The following is a 20,724-nucleotide window of genomic DNA, read 5'->3' on the forward strand; positions in this document are numbered from 1 at the left end:
AAACAAATTCCTCTTTGAAGTCAAAAGAAAATCTGCAACAAGGCATTTTTTAAAGTGTCTTATTTTTCATGCTTGAATATTCAGAGACCTTCCAAGGTCAAGTGGTTTTGGCTCACATACACACAGCACCACAAGCAGCCACCTCCTTTGTGCACAAACACAGGCATTAGCAGCTCCTCTGTCAGACCCGTATGGGGGGAGAGAATTCTCCTTCCAGCTGGGGATAATGTAAAGAATGGGAAGCTCAGAACTTCAGCCCCAAAGTAGCCTTTCACATTGGCAGCATGCAAAAGAGGGAAGGAACAGAGGAAATTCTTCAAGCAAAGGAGGGCCAGGCCTTTGGAAGAAGAAAGGCTCTTCCCCTTTTTGTAGAACAGATGGATGGATGAAAGAAGCCGGCACAATGAAAACAATAGGGAACGATGAGCTTTAAAATGCGAGGAAGGCAGAGGAAGGGGGGTGGAGGCCAGCACGGGTGAGATTTCATTTGGAGGAGGAGTGATATTAGGAGGAGTGATTTTTAGGTTGGATATTAGGAAAAACTTTTTCACTAGGAGGGTGGTGAAACACTGGAATGCGTTGCCTAGGGAGGTGGTGGAATCTCCTTCCTTAGAAGTTTTTAAGGTCAGGCTTGACAAACCCCTGGCTGGGATGATTTAATTGGGGATTGGTCCTGCTTTTGAGCAGGGGGTTGGACTAGATGACCTCCTGAGGTCCCTTCCAACCCTGATATTCTATGATTCTATGATTCTATGATTTCTATGCTGTTTGTTGTAGGACACACCTGTCATTCCTTAGCATACTCTCAGGTTTCAGAGGAACAGCCGTGTTAGTCTGTATTCGCAAAAAGAAAAGGAGTACTTGTGGCACCTTAGAGACTAACCAATTTATTTGAGCATGAGCTTTCGTGAGCTACAGCTCAGATGAAGTGAGCTGTAGCTCACGAAAGCTCATGCTCAAATAAATTGGTTAGTCTCTAAGGTGCCACAAGTACTCCTTTTCTTAGCATACTCTGTGATGCACTTCACAGCTTGAATTGTTGCAGTGAAGCTGTAGCATAAGATGCATGGAACCAGTTTAGGTGCCAGCTCAGACTTTGTGTCCTTAGGAACTTTGCACAGGTCTAAAAAAAAGTCTGATTTTAAACCAAGATTGGAGTGATCGTTATAAGAAAGCTATATGAAAATCCTGCTCCGTTGGAACCTCCAGGATGTGACAGCAACTTACCATGGCAGAACGCATCTCTGTAATGAGGCCCCATGTGCTTCAGGTGCATGAATGTCCCCACAGCAGCGACAGGGAGTTGCAGAGAGTAGCAGCAGCTGGCATGTGGCTGGCCCCTTGCTGCCTCTGTGCTTATGTGGCCTGATGCTCAGCCTCAGTGTTAATGAAATGCAGGTTCGGGTCTGAATTACTTAAGATGGGAAAACAGCAAAGTCTGTAGATACAAGTATCAGCAAGAAAGATGGTAACTGCTGGGCAGGGGAAGTGTGGCATGGCAGCACAAGGAAACCAGCTCTGGGGGAATGGGGAGGGTCCATTAAATGTAGATCCTGCTCCCTCTCCCAGTGCAGTAGAGGTGCCTATTTGGTCTCTGGGAGCTGGGGTCTACATTCTGGCCTTCTCCCACCAGGTTCTTGGTTGCTGAATACAACTTAAAGCTCCCTTTTGCCTCTTGTGCATTTTTCAATAACCGTCCCTTGCAACGTGTTATTGGTAAGACTGTCACCACGGTGTACTTTGTAGACATTGAGCCATAGGAGAGGGGCGGGATCTGTGCTGTGTGTGTAGGGGTTGCAAGGTCAGATGCATTGCAGACGGAAAAGACCACCAGTCAGTATCCATGCAGTAGGAGGGTATAATGCCCCGAGAGATGGCATGCTCCCTGCAGAAGTCTGATGGTGAGGAGTGCCTTAGAAACAGCCTCGCCAGTTTTAAGATGAAGCTTCGTAACTTTATGGATGGGATGATACGACAGGCTGCTTGCAATAGCAGGAGCCTGGACTCTATGATGCAGGAGCTCCCTTCCAGTCCTATGACCCTATGAAACGGCCACACATACAAACTAAATTGATCCTAAACTTGACCTTAGCCAGAGTGGAAACTCACGGAGCACCTGCCTCCATTCAAGGCTCTGGTATTATTGGAACGTACTGTTTGTATTCAGCTAAAGGCTAGGAGTCCCAGTCCCAGACCAGGATCCTATAGTAATAGGTGCTGTACACACACGTCATAAAAAGGACATCTCTTCCCTGTAGACTTGGGCTCATGCTACAGCACTTAAATGAGCAGTGTAGGTGTTCTTGCTTGGGCTGGAGCCTGGGCTCTGAGATTATCCCTCCTCGCAGGGTCCCAGAGCCCATCTACCCTGCAATCTGATAGCCGCATAGCTCGAGCCCCAGGACCTGACATGGGCCAGCTGCTGGTGTTTTAGTGCAGTGTAGACATACCCTGAGTCTCACTGTGACTCGGGTTCAAGCCCTGGCATTCTGCAGTGTGTGGACGCAGCTCAAGCCACAGTCTGGAGTCAGAAGGTCTGTGTAGTGCAGGATGGACACATGGGTGTGAGACTTGGGTCCAGCAGTTGCAAGTCCAGGTTTACAATGCAGTGTGGACGTGCAAGTATGGACATGGAAACAGTCCACAAGCCCAGGTCCCAAAGACCCGGTTTACCATGTAGGGCAGACATACCCATAGGGCCTGAGCCAAAAGCCATGGAAGTCAATGGGAATCTTTCCAGTGACTTCAAAGGGCTTTGGATCTGGTCCCTAGTCCCCACCTCTTCCTTCCATGAGGAATTGCATTCTCTATGTGGCAGGGAGTTTGAAGTGTCTGACAGATAACAGTAACCTGCATTTCCTTATCTGTCCCCAAAGCCAACGGCTGCAACACTGTGTTAGATCACTTAGGTACATAGTATCAGTGAGTTTATTTGCATTAAAAGCAATCTGATAACATCAGCTGTGTGCAGAATAATTGTACATTGATCTTCCCTGCTAAGGATACACAGCTGTTTGAGGTGCATTCATCTACAGAGCATGTCTGCACAAGCATAGACAGGTGTGTGTGTTGGTGTGTGCGAGCACAGGTAGGTGCATGAATATGCACTGGTGTGCAGGGAGCAGCGTGTGTGTCAGAGGGAGGAAGGATGGTTCAGTGGTTAGAGCGCTTTAGGAAGAAAACTGATTGCTTTACTGGTCTCTCTAGCTCCTTCTCCCCCGATAACAAAGACAAACTGCTCCCCAGAGCATCAGCCACTAGTGGCAGTTGCCTCCTGGGCCATAAGGAGAAGGGATGGCTTATTTCCCAGAAATGATGCACAGAAAAATCCCCCAACCCTTAAATGTGAAGCAATTTATTCCTATGTCTAATGGGAAGGAGTGATTTGATAGCATCTAATGCCTCTTTCTGCACGAGTCATTAGTGTTGCAGAGGCTGCTGCTCTGGCTGATTGGAGATGGGGAGGCCCCCCGGGGGAACTCTTCACTGCAGGGCTGCAGGGCTTTCCCTGGCATTCCCCGTACACCATCAGGTGTCAATGGCTGCATAGAAAAATCAGAGCTGTGAGCTCAGCAGGAAGTGGTTTCTAATATTTGTTTGTAGACGTACATGTTTTTGTAGTTGGTAAGCTGGCTCCTGGATTCAATTACCCACTTGGGATCTCAAACAGTGTTTCAAATAGGAACTTGCATGAAATTAACCCATCGCTGGGTCTATCTTCTCCATCTGTTGTCCCTCCTTGCTGGGGGCACTGGTACCTGTGTGAGTGCAACAGACAGTTCCTGCTGCCCTCTCCTGCCTTCCACGCCCAAACTGGCCATGCTACTGTCCTGCTTCCCCGAAGCACCTCGTTCTGCTGTGCTGCTTGCAGAGATCTTGCCCCCAAATCAAGAGGTAGATTCTCCCACCCCCCCCACCCCTGTGCGTTTATACTGGGGACAGAGATAAATCAAATCCGCTTGGGTGAATAGATGGCTTAAAAATCATGCCTTGGAAACTTTCTGCTGCTGGAGCCCGTTGCTAAGCAATGTCATGCTGCAACCATGGCAACTCCATTCGAAGCATCTCTCACCAGACCTTTTCTTCTGATACAGTCTGGAACGTACATTGGATGGAAATGTCAGTCGCTTCTCCACACAGGGGTAAATGTGGCACTTGGTGCATTGGCAGCCCGAGGTCCTGAGCAGCAGGGGAAAGAGTGACAGCTGTAGCTCGGTGCCCAGCCCTTGTCTTCCCCTCAGGGGAAGCTCACATTGTGGAAGTTGGTTATTTTTGGCTACCTTTGTTGTTTCTCATGAATGGCTTCTTGAATTCCATTGCTTTTGCTCACAATAAAGTGCCCTAGGAGACACCAGAGCCCTCCAACCTGCTTGCAGAGCCCCAAGCACGGCAGCAGGTAAAGTGCTAGGAAACAGATCCTAGCAAACAGCGGCTGCTGTGATGGCCCAGAGTGCTGCCAGGAATGGGCCGAGAAGGGCTCCATCTTAATGTATGTGTGTTATAAGATGGGAGGATTCTTATTCCGAGCCTCTTGCTTCTCCTCCTCCCGTAAGAATCCAGGGCAGGAAGTGTCCAAATCTTTCCCACCATCTATCACACTTATGGTGGGGCGTGCAAATAGGCTGGTGTGCACGTCCTTGCCTGAGACAGCCCAGAGATATTAATTACTCTGCCTACAGCATTAGAACAATTTAAAGGGCTTAAGAAATAAACACAGGTGCATGCTCTGATTGCTACCAAGGATTGCTAGGTGGGTGAAACTAACGCAGGCCTGCTGGTGACATGTGAAAGTGCGTGGGTAATGCAGATACATAAATCCACCTTCAGAGCTTCTTTCCAATAGTAAGTGAAAATCCCCCTGGGCTCAAACCAGCTGTAACCACACCCAGTCTGCATCCCCCCAGGCACCCCCATTGCATGGCTGCGAATATCAAGGTAAGCCAGATGAGGATGGAAGAGACACGTGCTTGTATCCCTAGCACAGAGGACACAGAGTGCAGCATGATCCCCACAGAGCAGCTTTTGCACCATTGAGGCAAATGGAGACAGGCAGCGTTAGTAAGCTCAGGCTATGTGTGCAGAGGCTGCTGTAGTGCATGGCACTGAAATTAAAGCCACTGAAGATGACACATGTCCATAATTAGGGAGCACAGGGCATGTGGTTAAGCATTGTGGGAATGACTTCCAGCTGAGACCAGCTCTTTGTTGGCTGGGGAAGGACCCTACTGGGGTCACCTGGTAGAATTCTTGCCTAGACTTCCAAGAGTGTTAGCTCTGCTACTATTCAGACCCTCAGCCAGCCTGAGTCTCCACTGCCCTGCCCCGTGTAGGTGTAAAACACCCATTGAATCCGAATGGTAGCTTGTCAGACCCACTTTCTTTCTGTTTGGGTACTTCTGCAGCTCCCGTCACCATGTTGTGTAAACTTTGCACTCACACTGCCCAGGTTCACATGCTGCACAAGGTCCAAGGCAGTGGAGAAGTAGGCCTGTAAGTTAGCTGTTCCAGGCATGCGATGTGGGTATGATGGAATGAAATAGAAAAGCCCTTCACTTCCACTAATGACTTTCCGCCAGTCTACGGCCAGAGCTAAGCCTTCCAAACTACAATCCATCATGTCCCTTTGAAATACAGTGCCAATTAGAATGTCACATTGGGAATATTCTACTTTATATGGTGTTGCAATTGTTCCCTTGCACAACTCTTAAAGAGAGTGCTGCCCCAAAGAGCCCACATTCTTGCTCTGAGATGTATAATCCATACGACAACTGATCCGGAGAAGGTACCAGATGCAGACATCACTGGGGAAGAGATCAATGCAGGAAGGGTTCAGGGAAGAAGCAGATTTTAAAGCAGAATGCGCAGCAGGAGGAACAGGGGGCTTGCAATGGAATATAATAATTGGCTGGAATTAAAAAAATAAACCCAGAAGGAGATAGTAATCTGGGTCACCACGGAAAAGCATGCATGACTGTCTGTCTGTCTACCGTCCTGACCTGTTCTTGTAGGCGTGGGTGAAATGAACACGTTTTTGTCCGAACAATGGATGTGCTAATAAGATGCTGCCATAAAAGACACATCATGAAATCACGACCTGTAAAGGGATCTCAGAATCCTATTGACGTTTATTGCCTGAAACTAGAATACTGGCAGACAAAGTGAGTTTAACTTCTCTGGCTAAGTTTACAGTGGCTCTCCCTGCTGTAAAAACCCACATGGGATGTTGTAGGCTGCCTTTAGCTTGGTAGCTGAGTGCAGTGATTACTCTCTAGGGGAAAAATAAGGACATGAGCAGTGCTCCAGATGTCCAGCTGACTGGGATGCAGAGATTTATGGCCTTGCTTGGAGCCCGGTGCCCAGGCTGTGCTGCGGAGACACAGCACCCTGATTCGGCAAGGACTTTGAGGTCTGGCGTCGCCGCCTCAGACTGCTCACTGCCTAGCTTCACTTCCAGACTCTCTGATATTCTCAGAGCCTGGAGCTGCAAGGAAAGAGCTAATACATGAGCACCCTGAATCCAAGTCAGCCCCTTCCTCTCCCCAGTAGGTTCCAGCTCTTGTGTACTCAGGCTGATCAGACGCTGCTCACAGGATCCTAATTAAACTGGTTTGCAGGTGTTCTGGTTGCTAAGCAACCTGCATTATTATGCAGCTGCAATCAAATGGCTCTTTTTCCCTTCTTTTTGCAAGTTAGCATATCCATCTTATCCATCCCTGCCAGTCTGCCCTGGGAAACGTGCGGGCTCTGAGCTTAAACCCAAGATGCTTGTTGCTTTGGCATAAGCAGAGCTGTCTCCTTAACCCCTGCCTCCTTATGAAGCCCTGAATTGGGGCTAATTGCTCCCCGGAGCTGGGAAGCTGGCTGCAGCCATTCCACCTCAAAGGGTGAACTTGTTGTCTCCTAAGAGCTCAGCAGGGTGGGGTTGGATAGCCTTCAGCTAGGAGACAACTGGGGGAAGCACAAGTCTTCCGGGCAGTGCTGCTGATACTACAGGATGCGGTGCCCTCTTCTCTGAGTCAGCCCCCATGGAGCGCTAGGGTGGTGCTGTGCTGTTGCTATGTGGCCATTTTGATGTCGAGAGACAAGGTCGGTGAGGTAATAACGTGTACTGGACCAACTTCTGTTGGGGAGAGAGACCAGCTTTCAAGCTCCACACAGCTCTTCTCCTTTTTCATCTCAGTTCTGATGATGAGATGAACAACTGAGGTCCTGACCACCTGTGAACAGAACCCTGGCATCATCAGTGCCCACAAGAAGAGAAGGAAGCCTCATTGCTCTGGCCCCATTGCAACTTCTTTCCTTTACGTTCTGCTTCCCAATTTCCTTCTACTACTTTCCATTGGGCGCAAGATTCCATTTGGCCTCCTGTCCAGAACTGGTTTGTAATGCTGCTGTTTTCATAGATTGCAAGGCCAGAAGGCATTGCTGTGATCATCCCGTCTGACTTCCTGTATTACACAGAGCATAGAACGTCCCCCAATTACTTCCTGATTGAGCTAGACTAGATCAGAAACAACTCCAATCAGGATTTAAATCTCACCCTGCTAAATAGCTGTTGCACTTCACTGATGGCCACAGTGACAGGCATGTGCCAGTCTACCTACCGCCTGTAATAAAGCTAGCTCAGTAGTAAACATTATAGTTAAGATGCAAAAGTGTTTTGTTTCTAATCTCCCCTGCTCCATAGCTTTCTGAAAAATTCTCCTCTTCTGACCGTATTTTCTTGCTCGGTCTCAGTCAAAAGTTGAGTGAATTTAGAAGGGTTTGAGCAAAAGTCATTCAGCCATTTCTGAGTTAGATTAAAAACAAATGCTTTTCCCACTGGAAAAATGGCCCTTCGGCTTCCCTCAATGGTTATCTGAACAACAAACAACAATAACCTGTTGATCTTGGCTGCCGGAACGTTAATATTTGCATATTCTGATTTCTAAGATGTTAATAGTGTGAACTTAACATTGTGCTTAAGATAGCTTTTCATCATTATCGTTATACGTTGTATTGCAGAAACAAGGAAAACAGCCACGTTGTGCTAGGCAATGCAAAAAACAAAGAGTAAGATGACCATTCCTGCCCCAAACAGCTCACAGTCTAGGTTTATGACAAGATATGACAAGTGTATGAAACAGACAAATGAGGAGGAAGTGACAATAACATGAGCACCTTTTCCACAATAGACAGTAGTGCCAGCTTGCTACCTGCCTAGCAGTTATCATTAATGCACATCCATCCATCCAAATTGGTAGTATCGGCTGTAAGGCACTTTGTGACTCACTTCAATGAAAGGTGCTAGGCATCTATCAGACTGGCATTTCTGGGCTTCTGCGGGTATCTTCCCCCTTTCTCCTTTATGCCTGAAGAAGGCTAAAGAAAGTTCTGGAAGCATTTGGAAACCAATTTCCTTTGTTTTTCTCAATGAACTCAACTCCAGTTCGTTAAATGCCACTTGATCCATAAAATCCTTTAGTAGGACATTTTGTAATTCATCAGCAGAAATTACAACGTAGCCCTTGCAGAGAAGCTGGCTCTCTTTGGTATCTTTGTTACCCCTCCGGTGAATGGGGAGGTGCTTGTGCGATAAGATATACTACCTTGCAACAGCACCAGCCAGCCATTGTAGTTCTGCCCTATTCTTCACTTTAATTGTCATCTGGAAGGCTTGAGTTAGCAGCAAATTACTTCTCCTCACTAGATTTCTCCTCAGTGAGAGACACTGGAATGAAAGGCCTGAAAACTAAAGCTGTCTGTACACAGGGCAGGTACAGCCTGAGCAGCTGTCATGCAAGCTTATACCCGCTGCACAGACTGCTCCCCACCAGCTGTGCCTGGAGGCACTGCATGGAAGGCAAGGGGGAACTCCGTTTCCAAGGGCCATCCAGGCCAAGGTTTGTAGGTTTGGATTCAAAACCACAGCTGTCAGTTGTTGTGTTATAGAAATGGAGTTAAAGAAACAGCAATTTAGAGAAGCAGTGTGCTTTATGGGGCAGTGCACTGGACTGGAGTCCAGAGACCTGGGTTCAATCAAGATCTGATCTCTTCTCCCTCCCTGTGACTGTCTTGCCTGTTTAGTTCTTCTGTGCTGACGTCATCCCCCATCTCTATCCACTTCATCACACTCCCCTCTCAGAGCCAGCAAGAGAGGGTAAGAATACAGACTCTCTGTTTCCCACTGGACCACACTGACTTCCTAATACCATTAAGGATGTTTGATTTCTTTTGATTGATGTTATATTAGGGTAGGGCTGGAAGCACAGTTCAGGGCACCTTTGCCATAGGTAAGAAAATACAGCTACATTAAACAATCACCAAAGTAACAAGCCTCTCCCTCACCCCAGACCAGAAAATGGGTGGGAGGAACCCAGAAAACAGACCCCCAAACGGCCCTACCTCATCCACAACCCCTAGCCCTTGTGGTATCCATGGGTAAACACAGGAACACCACTGTGCCCTAAAGGTTAAAAGTTCTGGTTGTTTCAGGCCAAGCTTCCCAAGTGCAGGGCCACTTGCAAATAAAATCTCCCAGCAGCTCTGTCTCTTTTAAACGGAGGGGACTTGAATTTGAGCCTCTAAACTGACTTGTGCTGTTGCAAGGTGACTTGGCAAGACGTGGTCCTTTAGATATGCAGGTCATAGGCCAGAGGGCTGTATAGGTCAAACCAACACCTTTAGTTCCAGCCTGAAACCAGTAGGCACCTGCTAGGTGATCTTGGGTGAGTCACTTTGCCTCTCTGTGTCTGTTTACCCATCTGTGAAATTGGGATAATGAGACTGTAAAGTGCTTTGAGATCTATCAGAACACTATATACTAGCTGGGAATCAGACCCATTGCTGATACAGCACAATCGCTGCTATTGTTTGACAATTGGAGTCACTGCTCCATGGTGCGATGGTGACAGCCAGGTTTGTTTGGTCTTCTTCCCCAAAACAGAGTTCTCTGCTTTCCCTGCCATTTTTACAGCCAATGATATTTAGTAATTAACTTTTATTACAATCATAATTTTTTATTAACTTCGAGGAAAAATTGTTTCCCAGGTTATCATTCTTCCACAGAGTTCCAGATCAGCAAACTACAGCCATCCTTGCTAAATTGAACTTCCTCCTTCCAATATTTCACTGGCAGTAAATCCAGCCATGCTCCCTTGTCTTGCTTAAAAAGCCATGAAATTCCCTTGCATTATCAGCTAAATAACCACAGCCGAGAAATGCATTAAATGGAGATTGAAACTCCAGCTCCGACACATTTGTGTTGCCTGAATCAAGACAATCAGCTATTGACACCAAAGGAATTAGGAAATTGCAACACACAGTGAAACAGCCATTAACTTTCCTCTTATGGAAAATGAGTTAGACACAAATAGGCTATTTTTCCTTGTTGTTTGTCCACTATATTTCATATCTGCTCAGTCTCTTGGAAGCACTGGGGGTTTATTAGCCACAGTAAAAAAATTCTGCTGTCTTCACTAGCTCTGCAGACTTAAATGGGAAAGAGAGGCCACCAGCAGAGTCCATTCCACTTAGTGCTGCAATCCTTTCAAATGTTGCAAACTGCTGTTGCATCACGCCCAGTTTTGTTATGCTCAGGTTCTTACCCCAGGCCCCTCACCATGGTATCAGGGCATCTTCCAGCAAAGTATTATGTGACATGACTAAGTTTGTTCATTCTTCCATCCTAACCCACAGAGTTGGGGAGAGAACAGCACGTTGCTTTGTGTTATGCATTGAAGTCTGCTGTGTTCTGTGCTTCATTATTAAAGGCAAGGTGAAAGGAAGTGCACTGCGCAGTGGACGAAGAGGTGCTGAGGGATGTGGCAGCTCTTTGATCTAACTGGTTGGAGCTGGCAGGAAAACGGGGTTTCTTTCACAGAAAATTTCAAGTTTTTCACTGGAAGTTTCCAGTTTTCGAGTGTTTGGTTGGTCTAGGAAAAGGCAGAGTTCTCTATGGAAAGCAGACACTTGTTTTAATGTCAAAAATCCAATTTTCCATCCAAAAATAGTTTCGAAGGAAGTTTTTCGACTACCCCTCTTATTTGTAGTACATAGATGCCTAGAGGTCCCAGCTGAGCTCAGGGCCCCATTATGCTGGGTGCTGGCCATGAAGACAATAAGACTCAGCCAGAGACCTGACAGTCTAGACACACATGGGGAGGGAGAGGAAACAGAGGTACAGAGATGGGCACTCATTTGCACAAAGACACTCAGGAAATCAGGGGTCAAGCTGAAAATCTAAGCCATGTTTCCTGCATCCGAAGTCAGCACCTTCACCACAAGCCCATCCTTTGTTTCCCTTCAGTCTTGTCACTGCACATCTGCCCTCTCTTACCATCTTCTCCCCTGCTCTGCCCCCCCTTGCCCCTTTCCCTTACTCTCTCTAATCTTTCTATTGAGCTGATCTCTTCCTGACTAAACTCACCCAAAACAACAACAAAAATAGTGGCAATAAGAAGCCATTTGACACAGTCATATTGTTCACTCTACTTGTGCATGCTACCCTTTCCCCCACTCTGTGTCTGGCTGGTCTATTTAGATTGTAAGTGCTTTGGGGCAGGGAGCCTCACTATTTGTTTAGTGCTTAATACAATGGGCCCCATTCTTGGTTGATCCTTAGGCGCTACCCTGATAAACACGATTAATAATAAATAAATACTACTACTACTGTGTTTCCAGTGGAAAATTCTGATGGTGTGGGTGGGTTCTTGTTCATCACCAATTTTCAGAAGAGCTGTTCAATGTGTCTCTGTGCATTACCGGAACATCTTTACTTTCTGCTGTTGTTTGTGCTGCATAAATAATCTCTGGATATTTGCATCTCTCTTCTCTCTTTTTTTAAACACATTTATGATGACATTAAATTAAATTGCATTGTAATGTCTGATAAATGTGTTTTGGTAATTTTTTTTTACCCACAGAGATTGGAAGGAAAAAAAACCCCAGCAGCCATCAACTACAGAACATAAGAAAGTACTTGACAAAATGCATTTTATCAACAGAATGAAATTAGATACCTGTCAAAATACATTGGTCCTCAAAATAACTATTCATACATTTCATATTTCTGCATAAATAGGTATTCATCTGCTCTCTTCTGCCTGTCATTTGGCCCTCACATTCCAGCACCACCAGTGGGAGGGAATATCGAAAGACACTTTCAAAGCAATAAGCAGGCAACACTTATATCACTTCCTCTGGTTTCCTTAGCAGCACTCACTTTATTACCAAAGAGAAGGGAAACATCTATTTAAAATCAATCCAATAATATTGTGTTCCAAAACATTAATTCCTGGCTGCAGAACCCTGTTTGGTTTCAAGCAAGCTCTCCGTCAAATCAACGACTGCTGTGAGTTCACATTTCCAGGCACAGCAAACTGCTGCTCACAATCTGGGTGTGTGGGAGGGGGCCGGAGGGAGTCTAAGATGCAGTCCCAGGAAGGAAGGACTGTTCGGGGAGTGAGGCAGCATTAGATGGCCATTTGGTAAGGGTTGGATGGAAGGTCAGTTGCACTCAATTTATTCCAAGGGCTGACCACATCCTAACAAAGGCAAAGGAGGAAGTGGATGATGATCACCCTTAATGCAGCAGTGCCTGCCTCTGTTGCAACAAAGAGCTACAACGTGGGCCTGGCGTGGGACAAGTGGTGTACAAATGGGGATAAGTAAGGCTTGGGCCTGACTGTCACTAACACTGAGGCCCTTTGTGTAGCAATAAGAGGGTGGAAATGTGCTCCTGAAAATAGCCCACTGGAAGTTGCCTCCCTGGCAGGCACTGAGCTTTAGTGGCCTGTGCCAGCCCTGTTCCCAGCCCTAGGGGTAGGTAGGGTGTTGGGGGAAGAAGGAGGTGGGTCAAAGGCAAGGAGGGGGTTTTGCTAGAGCATGCTACCCCTACAGCAGAGCGTAAGTTAGAGCAGCACCCAGGCTGCTCTAATTGACATTGGGGGCTGGGCAGTTCCCAGTTTGCCCCAGGATACCCATTTGGCGTAAAGCCGCCTTTGCCTCTCTGCTCCTGCAGCAAGGGAGTAGCTGGGAACTGGGCCCAGCGTTCACAGCAAGTCAGCAATGCAGCTGGAACTAGAACCCAGGAATCCTGGCTCTCAGTGCCCGAGCCTGCATCCTGCAGCCTTATTGCTCTTAAAACACTCGTGCAGTTTATAGGCCAAACCAAACACCAAAAACTCCACCCAGAAACCAGCCCGTGGATACTGTGCCCCAGTGCAGCTGTGCACCAGCTGCTCTCAGATGAGATGGGAGGGGAGAAATTGCACGCAAAGCCGCTGTTTTCTGGATGTATTTTTAGCTTGAACAAACCCAGGAGAACGTGGGGCTCTCATAAGAAAAACACTTCCCAGCAAGGTTTTGGAGCCAGTGGGAGTTAGACATCATTAGACTTAGGATCCACCCCTAACTGATCACTGGTCTGGATACAGACTGGTTATACTTCCATTCCCAGCCTCTGTGCATCCTGAAGCTTTTCCCTTCACTACTTGGTATGATCCAAACAGCTAGTATCAGGCGCTGCTCAGAAGGAAAGGAACAGATCACTTGCACATGTTCCTAAGCAGTATTGACTGCATTTTAATTTGTTGATTACTACACAGCGTGAGTTATTGCAAATACAATGTCATCTCTTGTCAAATCTGCCTGTCTGTAATGAACGTTAATCTGAAAATTTTGCAGACAAAAGCACATTTTGACCAACAGGAAGCCCATGCATTTCAATCATCATGGAACCAATGGCATTAATTAGCATGTGAATTTTTCAAAGCCCTTGTTCCAGAAATGATGCAGATCGGTCCAGCGAAGTAAATACCAAAGCCATTTCTCACTGGGTGAAGGAAAATGTCACTCTTGTCTCAAAATCATGGTGTCAGAAATATCTTCTCTGTTCATATGAGAGATATTGTGTGTATGTAAGAGAGTATCCTGGATCCATACTGTCAATCTTCAGGCATTGCTTTGCTGCTGGACCTGACAAAGACTGAGGTTGAAAAGCCACTCAGTGGAGCCCGAGTCCTGTCCCTGGATGCCTGTAGCTATTCTTCTCCTAGGAGGCTGTTGGGAAGGCCTGTTCTCTCTGGGGGCATGGACTGAGTATCTGCTTCTCCAATGCCTTGCGTAATCAGTACCTGTGCAAAGGAGGTGTAAAATTAACAAATGAGAATGGATGCATGTGCCCAAGGGGGCTTGGGCTGGGGAAGGACAGCTCCATCCCAGCGCAACACAGGACACGAAATACAGCTCCCTAATGCAGTTCGGAGATCCCTTTTTTTGGTAATGGCTCCAAGCTCCATCCAGTGGGCCTTTGGCCTGAGAGAGAGAGGTTTTATTCCAGTGGCTTTATGCCACTCAAGAGCAAACAGCCATCCATCACCCACCATGACGTCTCTCCTTAACGGTGTTTCATCCAGGACCTCTTAAAGGTAAACTAATTTGTTAGCCTCTTCCTAGGAGTCTCAGTGAGCTATTGAGATTCTGAACTGCTGGATTAATGAGCTAATGTAGGTAATGACTATTGTCCATTAAAATACCTTTACAATCCACTTCACATCCACATTTAGGAACACACCAGGCTGCTGTACTTTTAGCCTGGCTCCTTTGCATCCACAGCATTAGGTCACTTGGCCTGATTTAAGTGGCTCTCCAAAATTAAAGGGCCGGACAGCTAGTGGTAAGGAGAGTGTGGCATTTGGGAGGGTTTCTGTCTCCTGGGCTGAGTCATGACAACATTGTTCATATGAAAACATGAGTATGTCCAAAGACAATGAGGAGGTGCCACAACCATGTTTTCACCCAGTGGCTGCTTTCCATTCCTAGGCAGCACTGTCTGATTTAAAAGCGATCTTAAATAGCTGCAGCATGGATCATGATTGAAACCTGGTGGAACTGATCCTGAATGTAAAGGAGTCAGAATCACAGCGCTTGGGAGCTCTGAAGATGAAAAGCACTAGACTGATTTATTCATAGACATCCCTATGGCGCTCATTGCTCTAGTGTGAGTATATAGCTAATGACTATTACTGTTATTTTATTGTTATCTATGTATTATTATCACAGGGAACAGACGGCACCAGCAGAAGTGAGCAGCAGCTTTGATTCAGATGTGCTGCTGCAGGGGAATGCAGAGCAGCCAAACAATTGCAATGGGGAAAAGCGCAAACCAGCCCTGACTATTATGGGTAATGCATTTCTGCCTAGGCAGTCAGGGCCCGCTTCTCAAAGGGGTTCAGCCCTTGAGGAGAAGGGGATCCTGCTGGGTACGGAGTGCGTGGGAAATCTAGCCACTTTGTTTTGTTGCTGAACTGGGACCTGAGCTTCCTGGAAAATCCGAAGCCAGTTGCGGGTGCTGAGCATTTCTGAAACTCTGGCTGTTGGTCATTACAGCAGGCCCTGGACTATTAACTAATTCAAGGCTTTTCTGCACACAAAAAACTACACTGTGATAACTACAGCAGTACAACCCCCCTAGCATAGATGCATTATACGAGTGTCAAGCTGTTTATACTAATATAGCTCCCTCCCCCTTACAGGAAACAGAAAAAGTTTTTCTGGTGTAAGGCACCTTTATACCAGTATATCCACCCTAGGGTCATCCGGTAAAGCTATATCAATAAAAAATCACACCCCTATCCACCATAGTTATATGGTTCCAAATCTGTGTGTAGATCATGCTCCCTTTCCTTCTTCCCAGAAAGGCATGATGTGAAAGAGAAGAATGTAAATGATCCCTGGTTTAGACCCTTCTAAGCATAATTTTAATCATGCAAAGCATTCCACGCACAGAACTGCATTTGCTTCTCTACCTGGCTGTGAAAGCGGCAGTAGCCTTCAGAGGTGCCATTGGGGAGGTGCTGGATCTAGTGCATGGCAAAGCAACACCTGGCCGATACAGCAGCCAGCTCCAGCCAGTGGCTTTGCGTCACAGACAGCGGATTCAGAATTGCCAAACAGCGAGTCGGAGAGACTGTGGTTGGAGGAGACGGAGCATCTCGATGCACTGAGCGCATCAGCTTCACACACAGGCCCCCCAGGTGCTGCTACTGCTGTAATTATTTTCTCAATAATTCAAAGAGCAACGAAGGAGGCCATCAATCACTTTTACATTAACACATTTCAGAGGGCCGCAAGGGGAGAATAAAATGGATTGCAGTGCCCTCCTCAGCCTTGCTCACATCCATGCAAATGGGTTAGGAGGAACCGTAGCAAGGCATCCAAAGGATGCAATGTGCACTGAGCCAGCTGGGGTTGGGGAAGTGAAAGAGCCAGCAAGCTCAGGGCCCAGAGAGACCTGGTCTAAGGCAAGCAAAGAGCTTGGTGCAACTGAGATACCCAGTTGCTGGAAAATATTAGAGAGAGAAAACTAGGGCTGGGGGAATTCTCTGAGTTTGGGTTCCGTTTGGAGAAGCAGCTATTGTTATAATTATTTATTATCTATATTTAACCCCCATCTAAGCTCAGGGACCCATTGTGCTAAGCACTTAGCAGAAACATAATGGAAGGCAAAGCCTGCTCCAAAGAGCTTACAATCTAACCAGACAAAGAGTGGAAGAACAATGGGGAATTGAGGTCACAGAGATTAAGTGACACGTCCAAGGTCACAAAGGAGTCTGTGGCAGAGCCGAGAGCTGAACCCGGGTCTCCTAAGTTGGTGCCCTAACCACAGGACCAAAAATTCAGCTGTTTGTCAGAGTTGCCCTAAGCCTCACATGTCTGGGGCTGTGTGCGCAGAATTTCTCAGGAGAATTCTAGTGTTTCTCTCTTGGGTGGAAACAATGCACCTATTTGTTATTTCCAGTTCCTTGGGGAACCTAGATGTGAAAAGTGCATCACAAATAAATAAAAAAAAATACCAAAAGCATCCAAACAACTCAGAATCTGTGTGTGTGTGTGTGAGTGAGTGACAGAGAGAGAGAGTTATTTTTCCCTGAATTGAGGCATCATCTCTTTAAGATGGAAGAAGTGACTTCCAAAAACCAAGATCAGCTATGATCAAAGAGCTACTGCCTATCTCATCCTGCACTGGGGCTGGCAAAATGTCACAAGAATAATTAAATATCACTGATTATTCATCAGTCGGTTCCAGAGAGGTGACGGACTGACAGGCATGTCAGAGCAGAGGGATAAACTGGACTTAAAGGCTTGATTCTCCCTCTCACGTACACTAGTGAAAATTAATTGATTTCAGTGGAGCTCCTCCTGATTTCCTACTGAAATCAATGGAAAGGCTCTTCTTGACTTACACATAGGATTGTTATTTGTGTTACGGTAGCACCTAGAGGCCCTAGCTGAGATCAGGGCTCCTCTGGGCTGAGTTCACTGGAAGACCTGCCCCAAAGACCTCACCATCTAAATAGACATGACAGACACAGGGTGAGAGGAGAAACAAATGGAAGGGAGTTGTCCAAGGTCACAGAGCAGGTCAGTGGCAGAGTTGGGAAGGGAATCCAGGTCTCCTGAGTCCCAGCCCAGTGCTCTATCCACTGGACCATGCTGCCTGTCATGCTGGATCTTGCTGACTTCAAAGAGCATTGGCTCCAGCCCCAAATGATAGATGACTCAGGCCGCAAATGCCGGAGTCTTTACTAACCAGGGCACACATTGTAAGTTAATGTCAAGAAGAACTGTGTTATTTCCAAACCTTATCTTTAGGCCTATTGATGTTTAAAATAAAATAATAATAATACATTATTTATTAGAGGGTAGGGACCAGGTCTTCTTATCTGGCTGTAAAGTGTCACCTACACTCATGGTGCTATATAAATAATAATAAAATACAGCAAACTGGAAAGGAAACCAGCCTCTTCCGTGCTCTTTTTATAGCAAAAGCTGCTGTTTTGGCCCTTGCTAGTGAATGCCTCCCACTCCTACAGCTGCAAGCCATTTTGGGTTTGAGTTAAACCTGACAGTGATGCTGGGCTGCCACAGCTCTTCTCTTGTTATCTTCTTCTCCAGCTTTGATAACTTGGCCATAAGCACATGCCCTAGATTGAAGTTGTGGTCAGCAGGAAATTGACAAGATTCTAGGTTTTCCAACAGGATCGGCTCAGCAGTTTAGTTTTTAAGCTAAAAGAATGCTGAGAGGTGGAACAGTTGGAATCTATCATTCAGAAATATAGCTCAAAGCAACGGATCAGGAGCCCTGTGCTCTCTGCACTGCTGCTGTTGCATTCAGCAGGGAAGACGCACCATCAGCTGCTGAAGGAACAAATCAACTATGGCTTGATCCAAAGCCCATTGAAGTCCATCGGGGTCTTTTCTAATGGGCTATGGATCAGGCCCTCCCCCCCTCATGGGGTCCCCCCTGCAAAAGAAACAGGCTGTGATCCAATGGGTGGGCCAGTGACTAGATGGAGACGTGACACACAGTGCGTTACACATCCATCTCTCTGGCTCTTACCTTGGCCCCCTGCACTCAGCAGTGGAAGGTGGAACTGGCTCTATTTGTGCTTGGTTTAACACCTCATTATATGACCTTCTGGCCCGCTCTTTTTAAGGGGCTCTGTCTCGGATCCGAGCGTCAGTGGTTGAGCTGCCCTCTCCTAGGTGAATGAGAAATCTCACTTCTATTCATTAGCTTTCGGGGTGGGGGAGAGAGAAAGGGGTGCGAGTTTTTAAATTCCATGTTTCAGAAATTGACCGTGCACTCAGGACACCTGGCCAGAAAGATATAGTTATACTTTTAAAACAAAAGTAAACACAGGTCTGATGGTGGATTTTTTTTACAGTTTGGACACAAAAAGCAAAAGAAATCCACCCAGCGAGAGCTCTTTGAAGGCTCACAGATGTAAACCTGCTAGGAGAGAACTGGTCAGAGCTGCAAAGCTCCCCATTCCAGCTGTGCTGTTGCTTGTGTCAGTGCAGATCAGTGCAACAGGCGTCAAGCCCGCATTGATACATGCCAGAGCGTGGGCTGCTCTGAATTTGCTGGCGTGACTGTAGGGAGAGGCCTCGAGCTCAGAAGCTCCCAGCCACTGGAAACAGGCAGCCTGGTTGAGACCACAGGAGCCCCAAAGAAACGGTGCTGATTATAGAGAGCTCCCAATAATTAATTTCACACGACTGAGGTCCGTGCGCAAATGCCTTTATTCCTAAGACGACCCCAAGGATGTAGGCAGACAGGCACTGTCCATAGGAATCAGGGTGAAAAACCAGACTCTGCATCATATCTAAATACCCAATCACCCTGCAGCTGGGTCTTGAAGGGTCTCTCTAAACAGTGGGCGAGGTTCCATTTCATACTGTACATCAGCAGTTGACTTCCACCTTAACCAGAAGCAGCCCGCTATGAGCACTGGCTCTTGAATTCCCAGACAAAACGGGAGAAGCATTGTGGCTGCAGGGCAGTTTGAACTTTTGCTTTAGTTACCAGGTCTGTGAAATGAAACTCCCTCCTCCCAGTCCGTGGCCCAGCTGTCAGCCCCAAAGCATGCTCCAGATTCCTCCCTGCTGCCCATGTTTGTCACAACTGCTTCCATCTGGGCTGGAGCATAGAGACAGCACCTGAGAGGGGGAGATGAGGCAATATGCAGCAGCGGAAGCCCATGGAAACCTAGGGACAGATTTCAGCACTGGAGACTTGAGAGAGAAGAGGTTTCATCATGAGAAAGCTACTTTGTTCCTGAACCTCTTGGCCCTGCAGAGAACCTTTCCTCTTCCCCAGCAGCTTTGATCTTGCTCTGAGAACAGCACTGTCCTCCATCACAGACAGAAAAACTGGATGTTTCCAGTACAGTTCAGGAAATTTGGAAGAATTCAAGCATCTATTCCTGGCTGCGTTGCCTCGGAAATCCCCCCTTGCAAATCGACCCTTAAGAAATCCACATTCAGGGCTGAGCTGGTGTCATTCAGCATAGCTCCATCTTCTACAATGGGGCAAAGCCAGTTTACACCAGCTGCAGACTGGTGTCTATGTAAACAGGAGCTCTGATCTAGGATGTTAACCAAATGTCATTTGCTGGAGGAGCTAGGGGCAGACGGCTCCGACAGCAGCCCAGCCCCGTACTGCGATGATTCTTTATTTAACATCTCGAGGAGCAAAGCACCGCTTTAGCCTCCTGGGGAAACATCTGAAATTCAGCCCCGTTCCCAAGAAGCAACATCCGTCTACACGGCCTACTTTGCAGGGCACAGTCTGGATTCTGCAGCTATACATTCCTCTGACGAGTACTTGGAGGTTATCAGCTGGTCCTCTGCCAGACTCTGCATACAGCGCCCTCTCCTGCCTCCCCAACTTTGGCTTTGTTTTCTTCCTGAAGTGCCTGTTATGTCCCCAGACAAGTTCCTGGCACCTAAGGGGACAACTTGCCCGAAAATGAGTATCCAAGAAAAGACACCCATGTGTCCAATGGGGCTGGCTGCTGCACCCCCCTCTGCGTCCCTGCTCCTGGAGGGCCAGAACCACTTAGCAATCAAACTCTGTGTAGGGCCAATGAATAAGGTGCATCTAGGCCTCCTGCTCAGACAGACTGAATGATGGAGCAGTAAGGGAAGCCACTGAAGCATGGCCCATGTAAAACCGATCTGCTCTGAATGGTGTTGGCGGAAGAGGGCTGGGTATTTTAGGAGGTTAGTTCATTAGCTTAATCATTTGTATTATGGTAGCATCTAGGAGACCCAGTCATGGACCAGGACCCCATTGTGCTAGGTGCTGTACACACAAACACACACACATGCACACAACAGAAAGGTGGTCCCTAAGATAGCTTTTAGAATGATAGAATCTGGGACCAAAGGTACAAG

The sequence above is a fragment of the Caretta caretta genome, chromosome 22 (assembly GCF_965140235.1).
Source record: "Caretta caretta isolate rCarCar2 chromosome 22, rCarCar1.hap1, whole genome shotgun sequence".
In the NCBI taxonomy this organism is placed as follows: domain Eukaryota; kingdom Metazoa; phylum Chordata; order Testudines; family Cheloniidae; genus Caretta; species Caretta caretta.